General features: G+C 32.4%; 1 protein-coding gene across 3 annotated transcripts in view; it reads right to left on the reverse strand.

Moving 5' to 3' along the window:
• Window positions 1-13,391, reverse strand: part of LOC111615585 (KAT8 regulatory NSL complex subunit 1-like) — a 103,862-nt gene that overhangs the window by 55,075 nt on the left and 35,396 nt on the right. The window lies entirely within an intron of this gene.

Here is a 13,391-nt window from a genome sequence, read left to right on the forward strand (position 1 = left end):
GACCTTCTTTTATTTCTGAGATGTAAGATGGGGTGATATCTGTAGCATAACATCCCATTATTTCCCTTCCTTTTTTCTTAGCTTTCAAATGGAATGATATTTTTGATATAAGGAGTTCATGATCAGTCCCACAGTCAGCACCCGGTCTGGTACATGCTGATTTGATTGCATTCCTCCATCTCTTGCTACCTATTATATAATCAATCTGATTTTTATAATTTCCATCTGGTGATGTCCATGTATATAGTCTTCGTTTATGTAATTGGAAATATGTATTTGCAATAAAGAGGTTATTTGAAATGCAGAATTCCACTAGTCGTATCCCAGCATCATTTCTTTTCCCAAGACCATATCTTCCAACATGTCCTGGAGTCTCTTCTTTTCCTACTTTTGCATTCCAGTCACCAAGAATAAAGAGTGCATCTTTTTTTGGTAAATTATTAACTGTTTCTTGAAGCTTTTCATAAAACCCTTCAATTTCTTCTTCTGTCGCTTCTGTAGTAGGAGCATAAACTTGAATGATTGACAGATTGACTGGTTTTCCCTGCATCCTCAAGACTATGATTCTGTCACTAACTGGTTTATAACCCAAAATAAAATTTACTAAATTCTTTTTTACAATTAGAGCCACTCCATTTTTTCTTAAGTTATCATGTCCAGAATAGAAGATCCTAAAGTCATTTGAATCAAAGTGTCCCATTCCTATCCATTTAAGCTCACTGACTCCTAACACTTCTATCCCTATTCTTGTCATTTCACTTTTAATTATGTCTAGTTTTCCAGCATACATGCTTCTCACATTCCATGTTGCAAATATGTGTTGTTTGAAGAAACTTGGAACTTTCTTTTCGTGTTTGACTGCATCAATGATTAAACTCCCTTTCAGCTTTGACTTAATCATGCCATTATGTTCAATCTTAGTCAGTGAAGTTCCTTGTTCGTCCCCAGTAGAAGTTAGAGTGCTTTCGAACCCTAAGGTCTCATCCTCCAACACTATATCTGTAATGGGTTAATATAATCAAAATATATTTTACATTATTATTTGAAAGTAGGAATTGAAGTCACACTTTCTAAAATTCTTTGAGTCAAAGTCAGAGTTGGGGGCTTGGTCTACCAATTCCACAGTCCTGCAGATATTCACTCCTTAATCCAACCAATCACCATAATCCATTTAGGTACTGTACAATACCCTCTGTGAAGCAACCATTTTCATTATGCCATCCAGAATGATGAAATCAAAATTATAAGCATGTGTATAATGTTTGGTATCTTGTACCGTTGCATTAAACAAAAACTTATTTCAATCTTATTTTTCAACTTCAATGTCTCCAATTCAGTCCTATTGTGGAGAATATCATCAGCAAGTTAGCTTATGCTTTTTCTATATTCTATTTATTATTAGATTAAATAGTATAACAAAGCCAATGAATTTAGTCTTTCTATTAAGAGAGAGATAAAACGGTAATTGATTACAACAAATTTGGATGGTTTTGGAATCCACTTGGCCTGAGATGATCTGTTTAAACAAATAAATAATAAAAGGCATCATCTTATCAAAATAGTTAAAACAGAGAAATAAAATAAAATAAAATAAAATGAATATTTTTCTATCATACATTTAAAACTGTATGCATTACATTTTCATGTACAGAACACAGAATTGCATGTGATGTATTAATAAATAAATTTTCTTGCAATATAATGTTAATCAGTATATCTCATTTATTAAATAGGTTTTGTTATATTTCCTACACAGTAGTCCATGTAATATTACATTAGAATACTACATATACTATGTAGTACTCTGTATCCATTATATTTTTGTCACCTCCTTTAACAAGGCCACCCTTTAGATAATCAATTTTCAATAATCAATGGTTGTCTTAAAGATGTTTTACTGTAAATGTACTATAATTTTGGGCAGAAAATCTGCAAGTTATCTGTTTTTGAAAGAGGGTGAAGGTTATACAATAAGGCTGGTAATATGCCAATTTTAAAATTTCAATTACAAGTTGATTCACACTATACAACTGGATGGTAGCAGATAATCAGTCCACTGGATTGACAACTATCTCTTCATATATTTCCATGTACAAAATTAAAATATTAAAACAAGCAAAACAGATGACAAAATTGTATTTATAAGGTTACAACATTTTAAACCAAACAAAACAGAAAATAAGAAATAAAAGATTGAATTGTGAGCATGTGTCACTGAATATTGTTAATACATGATTTGCTGGAAGCTGAAGAGGTTGAGTGATCTAAAGTTATTATGTTTACAGAACTTACTTCTCTAACACTAGAAAGTCTGCACACAACTTTCTTAGTAAAATCAACAATGATGACATTAATGAAAATTATTTATTGCTTATTTACTCTATATCTACTGGGGCAATCATTCCCACTAAGAGCCCACATCTGCCACCCCAGACACTTCTGTATCTAGGTTGCTCTTAAATATAAAGTATATTACAATTATTATTGGCATTAAAATCTTTTTCCATTTAAATTTTTTAAGACTATTTTAGCATTTATTATTATTAATACAGGGTGACAATAAATACACAGACAAATGTTCTGACAAATACAATTTATTACAACAATAAGAGAGAAAATAACAAGGAAAATGAAAATAAACATCTATGCCCAACATACTCAAGAACATTTTCAAAGTGGTACAATTTGGCTTTAATACAGAGCTTTAAACACTACAAAATTGCTAACCTAAAACCTACAGCTGTTGTTGTTCTGTTACTAGCAGAACTTATCAAAATCGACAGTTTTATTCAGTTAAAATACAATCAATGAATTCATTTAAAATTTGGCATTCTGCACAATATCTTCAGTACAACAAGTGTTTTCTGGGACCATCTGCAGGTGATTCATGTCTGTTTATTTTCCAGTATCATGAGGCTTATCCCATTGGTCCTCTCTCAATGACTTATTTTGCATCTGGATCTCAGGGTGGTAAGTGACAATTTATCATTCTTAAGCTGACCAATTTCAACTGATGGAATTTTGGATTAAAAGTAATGGTAGTGGTGATCACAGCAATCACTTTGTCCTATGCTTCGTGAATAAAACTATTAAACCTACCAACAGTTGGATGTTCAAGTTTATTCTTTTTGTTGGTAGGTTTGTTAAAAACCCATCAGCACTAAGTAATGAATTGGACAGTCAAATCATGTTTTGGTCTCATCATAGAGTAATGATAAAATAAAAACAGCTTGGTACTAAAAGTTGGTAGATCAACGTTGCAGTCAATGTTGACAAAACTAATTTTTTAAAAAATTTTTACTGTCTTTTTTAGTGTTGAAAAGTACATACATTTATTTTACTAATACATAATTTTTCATTACAAATTCTAAAAAATTGAAATAGTTAAGAATCACTTTTAGTTTTGAACTAAATTTAAATATTCTTTAAATACTAAATGTTAAAAAACAATGCAAAAAGTCTTTTAATCAACACACAATTAAGAAAAAAAAGCAGAAATTCAGAGTAGGGGTGAGCAATGAGTTGTTTAGTGGTTAAAAAAAAAAAAAGACTAGATGATGTGCATATGCCCAACATGTTTGTCCTATAGGTTTATATCTGTGTTTTTTGAACCTGAGGATGACTGTTTAAAATGGAAGAAAACATTTGTTTTGTTCATTTCTTTATTTTTGCTGGTTTATTGGTATTTATGTCTAGTTGAGGTTATTTATATTAATTTATACCAGTAGTTTTATAGAGATTGTCCTGTAGATTCAACATTGTTCATTTGCTACTCCATTATACATTTTCTATACCTGAACCATTGCACCTTCATCAAATTTCTTTTTAGTGGCATCATCTGCAGAGTAAGAGCTTTAATTTGATACCTGAAGTATATTTATAACCCCAGCTGTTTACTCAAACTAAATCTTACAGACTTAAACCCTCTTTTGATTAATATATAGATTTGTTCCATTCTGCCAGGAGAGAGCATTTCAATGACTATGCTTTTACAGGGTTTTTCACATGCTTTGGCCTCCAAAATAGATTGTAATCTACAATCTATTGAGTTGCAGTCTGGAAGAATATGAAGAATCTTCAGTGCTGCAGAATCTGGAAAAAACCACCACTGATGATGTTCATTATAAATGAACAAAAATGTTTGTATAAGAAAATATTTTTATTTCTTTTACTGGTTTTTGGGTATTTGGGGTGTGTAGATTCTGAAAAATTTTCTTTACACCACCACTGAGTTTTCTTTGTCCTGAGTGTAGGAACAAAGTCCTGTTGGAATATCCAATGTTGGTTGCTGAAGTGCACAAAATTCATAGAAGAACAACAGTTTTTAAAATATCCTGCTGATACATGTCTTGAATGACTTCTCCTTTCACAAAAATGAGAGATTTTTTCTTAATGCACAAACTTCTCCCCATGCCATGATAGATTGTAGATTCTGTCAATGGGTGATAATAACATATGTTCCAGAAGCTTCAGATGACCAATAGAGTCAATTCACATTAATATAAATTGCTAGGGCAGTGTTTTTCAACCTGTGGGTCATGACCCCCAGGGGGGTCGCAAAGCCTTACACGGGGGGTCGTGGGTAAAATAAAAAGCCAAGTGTTTGTAGGTCCTACATTACAATGGAAAAAAAAACTACAATTTCAGTGAGAAGACTACACCTGTTTATTTTACAGTATAATTGGTTTTTCAATCGATATTTAGGTCTCAATAGAAAAAAAATTAAATACGTAGTTTTTAAAATCATTGATATAATTTTAATATGGCCCTGGGGGCCATAATATGGCCAGAAGTTTTTAACTTGCAAAGTGATCGCATATTCAAGAAGGTTGAAAACACTGCTAGGGAAACAGTAGTTAGTTTGCTTTATCAAAAGTTTGTATTAGCAAACTTCAGGGTCAAGGCCAAGGTCATATAATTTAGGGAGTTAAAGCTTCAGATGATTGAAATCTCTAAAATATAACACAGTATTTTGAATTAATTTATTAAATAAAGTTAAATAAAATTAAATTTATTAACAAAAACAAATTTCAATGATTTTTCAAATCAAATAAAATGAAGAAGAGATAGTAGAGAGGTTGAGGCAGACGTTTTAAACGTGTAGGTCGGACGTTCGGTGCCGCTTTCACGTAAGCCTAAAAGTTTGACAATGGTGTTTGGATAGTCGGTGGAATCACGCTCGACATTCCAAACACCATTGTCAAACTTCTAGGCTTATGGGAAAGCGGCATCGAACATCCATCCTACACGTTTACACGTTTAAAATGTCTGCCTCAACCTCTCTAGTATGTGCCATTTAACTCTAAGCTCTCAAAACTCACTCCCTCTCTGTTGCTAATGGCTGAATTGTTTTTACCCCTCAGGCTACAAAGGGAACTTGTATAGCAAAACCAGTCTAACAACTTTTCAATGGACCAACTTCGCTTTTAACGGATAAGGCCGATTTTGTGTTTAAACAGTTAAGTGTGTAGTAGTAGTGGCTAAACAAAACAAAGCTAAAAAATTCATAATTTTTTTTCTGTTGAAGATTATTTTAAAAAGTATAAAATATTTTTGGTGGCAAAAAAAAAATCCAAACTTGGCACAAAGAAACCAAACCTGGCATCACTGTATGCACTCCCAATATGCAAACTAGCACTTGTTTGCACAGGACTGAATCCATTAGGATAAAGGGGTGAGCATCCTTAAACTTTAACCTCTATTTTCTGAGTATAGTAGAATGGTCCATTAAAACCAGATGTATGAATTGCTTTATGATTGCCTCCAATCATAAAGCAATTCAAACATCTGGTTTTTGTAAATAGTCTTTGTAAATAGAACATTTATTACAATACTAATTTTTATTGTTCATGTCAAAAACTAAAAATCAGCCATAACTTGAAACAGGGTTATTTCTTGAGGATTATGAAGTTAATTTATAGTTCAATTTAACAAATTCTGGTAAAATTTTTGTTCACTACCACATTAAAATTAACATTGTAACAATGGCATTTTGCCAGGACAATGACAAAATTTGCTTTAATGTGAGAATTCACTTTATTGGTGTTCACTTTAAGGCAAGTTAACTATATCATTTTGGCAGTTGTAGGCTTTTTTCACTGTAAACATCTGTGAAAAGAATACTTTTTCATTTTTGACTTGTAACTCAGCATAGCAATGAATGGCTTTTCTTCAGGCATACATGTTGTTTGCTTCAGTTAGCAGTTGATTATTTTTAACTTCTACACAAACTGAATATGAATAAATGAAAATTACACACCTATAAAAACCTTAAAATTCCAGTAAATAACTAATAGACAAAAAATTTTTTTATCAAAAAGTTATTTACTGAAATTTTAAGGTTTTTATAGGTGTATAATTATAGCAGTTGACTCTTTTAAAGCTTCATTCTGAGGTCTTTTGCTGTCTTCTGAATGGATTCTTTGTTGATCCTCATCTTCCAAGCAATTTTGCATATTGACACGCTAATTACAGTGGCCTTGCTTCCTGCTAATTCTGGCAGTCCTTACAGTATATTTTCTTCATCTTCCAAAATGGCNCCGCCTATGCGGTTGCAACAGTTAATCAGCAACAAGCTGTCACAACCCATCGGGAGTCTGATGCGATGAATCGACATCGAGAAAACCCCATTCAGATGGCATTGAGTAAGGAACTCAAACTCGATTCATCTCATCAGACTCCCGATGGGTTGTGACAGCTTGTTGCAACCGCATAGGTGGCGTTATTAATTGTTTTTATAATATTACTTGATATATAATTTTTTTGGTTTATTTTTAATTATTTTGGTTTAATCTATACAGTTTATGAGTACAGGAATGCACTTTAGCATTAAGTTGTGAATAAGCACTTTGAATTTTTGTATTTTCGAATACTTTGTTCGTTATATGGTTCGAATTTGAACTGAGGAAGATCACTCAAAACGCATTAAACATTGTGAGGGAATAGAGAAAGATGGATCACAAGTTTGAATTGAAACTGCTAGATGCAGCATGAATGATTAACAAAATTTGCAATGAAGTTTTACAAATCAACATGCAGACTGCTTTATAAAAGTAGGTTTTGGTCAATTTGCTGCAATTTCAAATACATTGGAATTTCTATCAGAATCTGTTGACCATATCAAAGATGACTGAGTCAATCTCATTACAGTAATGAGCAATAAAAAAGAGTCAACTGCAGATTTCGTCAAGGTTGACAAAGATCTAGCTATCTGTGGATACTTATCTGAAGATGACATCATTACTTAAAGTAAAGAAAAGCTTCAAGCTATAAAGGCAAAGAAGAAATAAATTGTCAAGGACAAATAGTCTCTGTACATGTATGGGAATAGGATATCATTTATAAAACAAGATACTTTTGAGGCAGTCAACTACACAAAAACATTAGTGAGCAAAAATTAATGAATTGTTGATGACAAACTTGTATAATAAATTTTTCACTAATGGTGTCAATGTTTTGTTATTTTGTATGTGCCACACACAAACACAAATGTACTGTACAGTACATACAAACACATATACATATCCAAAAAATAACAGGATATCATGTATTGTTTAAGTCTAATTATATTGTTTGTATTGTGATTTTTATGATCTCATTAAAAATAACAGTAGTTTCCATAACTCAAAAATTCTTTGCTGTCTTTTCTATCTGAAAGTCTACAGTAGTGTTTTTCAACCTTTTTCTAATACAGTAGAGCATCAATTATCCGACCCCCGATTAATCGTCACATCGGTTAACCAACCGTGTTCTAGTCGGAAAATTCAAATGTCCGCCAGTGATGTGACGCTACAATATTTGGCTATATCTTGGCTACTTTAATATTATTTTTGTTAAATTTTTGCACGTTTTAACTGGCAACAATGGCTCGACCATGAAAGAGAGGCCAGTATTTAAATGAGGCTTAATTTTCTAATTAAGTGATTGTTGAGTGGTTGTTTGTGTGGTTATTTGTTTTGTGAGCAATCAAAAAATAAATTAAAAATAATTTTTAATGATACAATAGAGACGATTATTATTTTAAAAAATTTTAGTTTGGTTTAGTTTTAGTAATGGGTTTGTTAAGTTCCATCGAGTCGTCGTCGACTCCTGGTGACTTCATGGACAAGTCTTCTCCATCTTGATCTTTCCCTTGTTGTCTCTCGTAGCTCATCCAGCTTCATTTCTGTGACTTTTTCTATTTCTTCTATCCATCTTATCCGTTGCCTTCCCCTCTTCCTTCTACCTTCCACTTTTCCCAGCATAATAGTCTTCTCTAGGGAAACTTCTTTACGCATCACATGTCCAAAGTAGGTCAATTTTTGTTTTAAGATTCTTGACTCTAAGGAGAAGCTTGGCTTAATTTTTTCTAAAATTGAGATATTTGTTTTCTTTTCTGTCCATGGAACTCTAAGTAATCTTCTCCATACCCATAATTCGAATGCATCTATCATTTTTCTTTCCTTTTTCCTTAGAGTCCAGCTTTCACAGCCATATAATGTTACAGGGAAAACCATTGCTTCTACAATTCTTTTCTTAGTATGAATGGAAATGTCTTTATCTTTCATTATCTTGGTGAGATTTGCCATGGCTGTTCTGCCAAGATTAATTCTCCTCCTGATTTCTCCTTCACAACTTCCATTCCTTTCTATCTTTGAGCCCAAAAGTATGTAACTTTCTACCACTTCAATTCTTTCACCATCCACAATGAAATCTTTTAACTCTTTAGTTGACATTACTTTAGTTTTCTTTACATTTAGCTTCAAACCAAATTTAGCACTTTCTTCTTTTACCCTTATGATAATTTTTTCTAAATCTGCTTTGCTTTCTGTCAAAAGGGTGGTATCATCTGCATATCTTATATTATTAATAGTTTCGCCTCCAATCTTGATACCAATGGACTCTTCATTTGTAGTAACCATTCTCATGATATATTCAGTATATAAGTTAAACAGATATGGAGACAAAATGCAGCCTTGTCGCACCCCTTTCTCAATTTTAAAGCATTCAGTTTCTCCGTATAGAGTTCTTACTTTTGCTTCTTGTTCATTGTAAAGACTCATCAATAAAGATATAAGGTGTTCAGGAATTCCCATGCTCCTGAGTACTTTCCATAACTTGGAGTGATCCACACAATCGAAGGCTTTACTATAGTCTATAAAACAAAAGAAGGCGTCCTTCTGGTACTCTTTTGCCTTTTCTAGAATCCATCTGATGTTGCTAATTTGATCGCGAGTTCCTCTTCCCTTTCTAAATCCAGCCTGTTCCAGTGGCAATTCTCTTTCTAAATATGGCTCAATTCTCTTCTGTATTATTTTTAACAGAATCTTACTTGCATGGGGAATTAGTGCGATTGTTCTATAGTTGGAACATTCTCTTGCATTGCCATTTTTTGGGATTGGTATAAAAATGGATTGCTTCCACTCCTTTGGCCAAACCTTCTTTTCCCATATTTGTTGGCATAGCTTTGTTAGTATTCTAATTCCTTCCTCTCCAGCTGCTTTGAGCAGTTCCACTGGAATTCCGTCAGTTCCTGCTGCTTTCCCAATTGAAATTTGGTTGATTGCCCATTCCACTTCTTCCTTCAAAATTGATGGTTCCAAAGTAAAATGTCTTCCTTCAATTATTTCTTCTATATTATTATCTGCTTTATAAAGCTGTTCTGTATATTCTTTCCATCTTCTCTTTATTTCACTTTCTTCCATTAGATCTTTTCCATGTGTGTTCTTTAAAATACCAAGCCTAGGGGTAAATTTTCCAACGACCTCTTTAATTGTTTTGAAGAGATCCCTTGTACGTCCTTTCGCATTATTTAATTCAATTTCTTTGCATTTATTATTAAAATATTCTTCTTTATCCTTCCTAGCCTGTCTTTGGAACTCTGCAGTTAATTTTTTAATTGTTTGACGATCTCCTATAATTTTCATTTGTCTCCGAGTGTTTGCAATTTCTAAAGATTTGTGTGACAGCCAAGGCGATTTCTTATTTTCCTTCTTCTTCTTTCCTATGCATTTATCAGCAGTATGTTTAATAGTGTTTTTTAAAGACTCCCATACTTCATCAGGTTCCTTTCCTGATGTATTAATTGTTTTGAGACCTTCTTTTATTTCTGAGATGTAAGATGGGGTGATATCTGTAGCATAACATCCCATTATTTCCCTTCCTTTTTTCTTAGCTTTCAAATGGAATGATATTTTTGATATAAGGAGTTCATGATCAGTCCCACAGTCAGCACCCGGTCTGGTACATGCTGATTTGATTGCATTCCTCCATCTCTTGCTACCTATTATATAATCAATCTGATTTTTATAATTTCCATCTGGTGATGTCCATGTATATAGTCTTCGTTTATGTAATTGGAAATATGTATTTGCAATAAAGAGGTTATTTGAAATGCAGAATTCCACTAGTCGTATCCCAGCATCATTTCTTTTCCCAAGACCATATCTTCCAACATGTCCTGGAGTCTCTTCTTTTCCTACTTTTGCATTCCAGTCACCAAGAATAAAGAGTGCATCTTTTTTTGGTAAATTATTAACTGTTTCTTGAAGCTTTTCATAAAACCCTTCAATTTCTTCTTCTGTCGCTTCTGTAGTAGGAGCATAAACTTGAATGATTGACAGATTGACTGGTTTTCCCTGCATCCTCAAGACTATGATTCTGTCACTAACTGGTTTATAACCCAAAATAAAATTTACTAAATTCTTTTTTACAATTAGAGCCACTCCATTTTTTCTTAAGTTATCATGTCCAGAATAGAAGATCCTAAAGTCATTTGAATCAAAGTGTCCCATTCCTATCCATTTAAGCTCACTGACTCCTAACACTTCTATCCCTATTCTTGTCATTTCACTTTTAATTATGTCTAGTTTTCCAGCATACATGCTTCTCACATTCCATGTTGCAAATATGTGTTGTTTGAAGAAACTTGGAAGTTTCTTTTCGTGTTTGACTGCATCAATGATTAAACTCCCTTTCAGCTTTGACTTAATCATGCCATTATGTTCAATCTTAGTCAGTGAAGTTCCTTGTTCGTCCCCAGTAGAAGTTAGAGTGCTTTCGAACCCTAAGGTCTCATCCTCCAACACTATATCTGTAATGGGTTAATATAATCAAAATATATTTTACATTATTATTTGAAAGTAGGAATTGAAGTCACACTTTCTAAAATTCTTTGAGTCAAAGTCAGAGTTGGGGGCTTGGTCTACCAATTCCACAGTCCTGCAGATATTCACTCCTTAATCCAACCAATCACCATAATCCATTTAGGTACTGTACAATACCCTCTGTGAAGCAACCATTTTCATTATGCCATCCAGAATGATGAAATCAAAATTATAAGCATGTGTATAATGTTTGGTATCTTGTACCGTTGCATTAAACAAAAACTTATTTCAATCTTATTTTTCAACTTCAATGTCTCCAATTCAGTCCTATTGTGGAGAATATCATCAGCAAGTTAGCTTATGCTTTTTCTATATTCTATTTATTATTAGATTAAATAGTATAACAAAGCCAATGAATTTAGTCTTTCTATTAAGAGAGAGATAAAACGGTAATTGATTACAACAAATTTGGATGGTTTTGGAATCCACTTGGCCTGAGATGATCTGTTTAAACAAATAAATAATAAAAGGCATCATCTTATCAAAATAGTTAAAACAGAGAAATAAAATAAAATAAAATAAAATGAATATTTTTCTATCATACATTTAAAACTGTATGCATTACATTTTCATGTACAGTACACAGAATTGCATGTGATGTATTAATAAATAAATTTTCTTGCAATATAATGTTAATCAGTATATCTCATTTATTAAATAGGTTTTGTTATATTTCCTACACAGTAGTCCATGTAATATTACATTAGAATACTACATATACTATGTAGTACTCTGTATCCATTATATTTTTGTCACCTCCTTTAACAAGGCCACCCTTTAGATAATCAATTTTCAATAATCAATGGTTGTCTTAAAGATGTTTTACTGTAAATGTACTATAATTTTGGGCAGAAAATCTGCAAGTTATCTGTTTTTGAAAGAGGGTGAAGGTTATACAATAAGGCTGGTAATATGCCAATTTTAAAATTTCAATTACAAGTTGATTCACACTATACAACTGGATGGTAGCAGATAATCAGTCCACTGGATTGACAACTATCTCTTCATATATTTCCATGTACAAAATTAAAATATTAAAACAAGCAAAACAGATGACAAAATTGTATTTATAAGGTTACAACATTTTAAACCAAACAAAACAGAAAATAAGAAATAAAAGATTGAATTGTGAGCATGTGTCACTGAATATTGTTAATACATGATTTGCTGGAAGCTGAAGAGGTTGAGTGATCTAAAGTTATTATGTTTACAGAACTTACTTCTCTAACACTAGAAAGTCTGCACACAACTTTCTTAGTAAAATCAACAATGATGACATTAATGAAAATTATTTATTGCTTATTTACTCTATATCTACTGGGGCAATCATTCCCACTAAGAGCCCACATCTGTCACCCCAGACACTTCTGTATCTAGGTTGCTCTTAAATATAAAGTATATTACAATTATTATTGGCATTAAAATCTTTTTCCATTTAAATTTTTTAAGACTATTTTAGCATTTATTATTATTAATACAGGGTGACAATAAATACACAGACAAATGTTCTGACAAATACAATTTATTACAACAATAAGAGAGAAAATAACAAGGAAAATGAAAATAAACATCTATGCCCAACATACTCAAGAACATTTTCAAAGTGGTACAATTTGGCTTTAATACAGAGCTTTAAACACTACAAAATTGCTAACCTAAAACCTACAGCTGTTGTTGTTCTGTTACTAGCAGAACTTATCAAAATCGACAGTTTTATTCAGTTAAAATACAATCAATGAATTCATTTAAAATTTGGCATTCTGCACAATATCTTCAGTACAACAAGTGTTTTCTGGGACCATCTGCAGGTGATTCATGTCTGTTTATTTTCCAGTATCATGAGGCTTATCCCATTGGTCCTCTCTCAATGACTTATTTTGCATCTGGATCTCAGGGTGGTAAGTGACAATTTATCATTCTTAAGCTGACCAATTTCAACTGATGGAATTTTGGATTAAAAGTAATGGTAGTGGTGATCACAGCAATCACTTTGTCCTATGCTTCGTGAATAAAACTATTAAACCTACCAACAGTTGGATGTTCAAGTTTATTCTTTTTGTTGGTAGGTTTGTTAAAAACCCATCAGCACTAAGTAATGAATTGGACAGTCAAATCATGTTTTGGTCTCATCATAGAGTAATGATAAAATAAAAACAGCTTGGTACTAAAAGTTGGTAGATCAACGTTGCAGTCAATGTTGACAAAACTAATTTTTTAAAAAATTTTTACTGTCTTTTTTAGTGTTGA

This window comes from Centruroides sculpturatus, unplaced genomic scaffold (genome assembly GCF_000671375.1).
Source record: "Centruroides sculpturatus isolate CEXI.00-Female unplaced genomic scaffold, Cexi_2.0 scaffold19, whole genome shotgun sequence".
Classification (NCBI taxonomy): Eukaryota; Metazoa; Arthropoda; class Arachnida; order Scorpiones; family Buthidae; genus Centruroides; species Centruroides sculpturatus.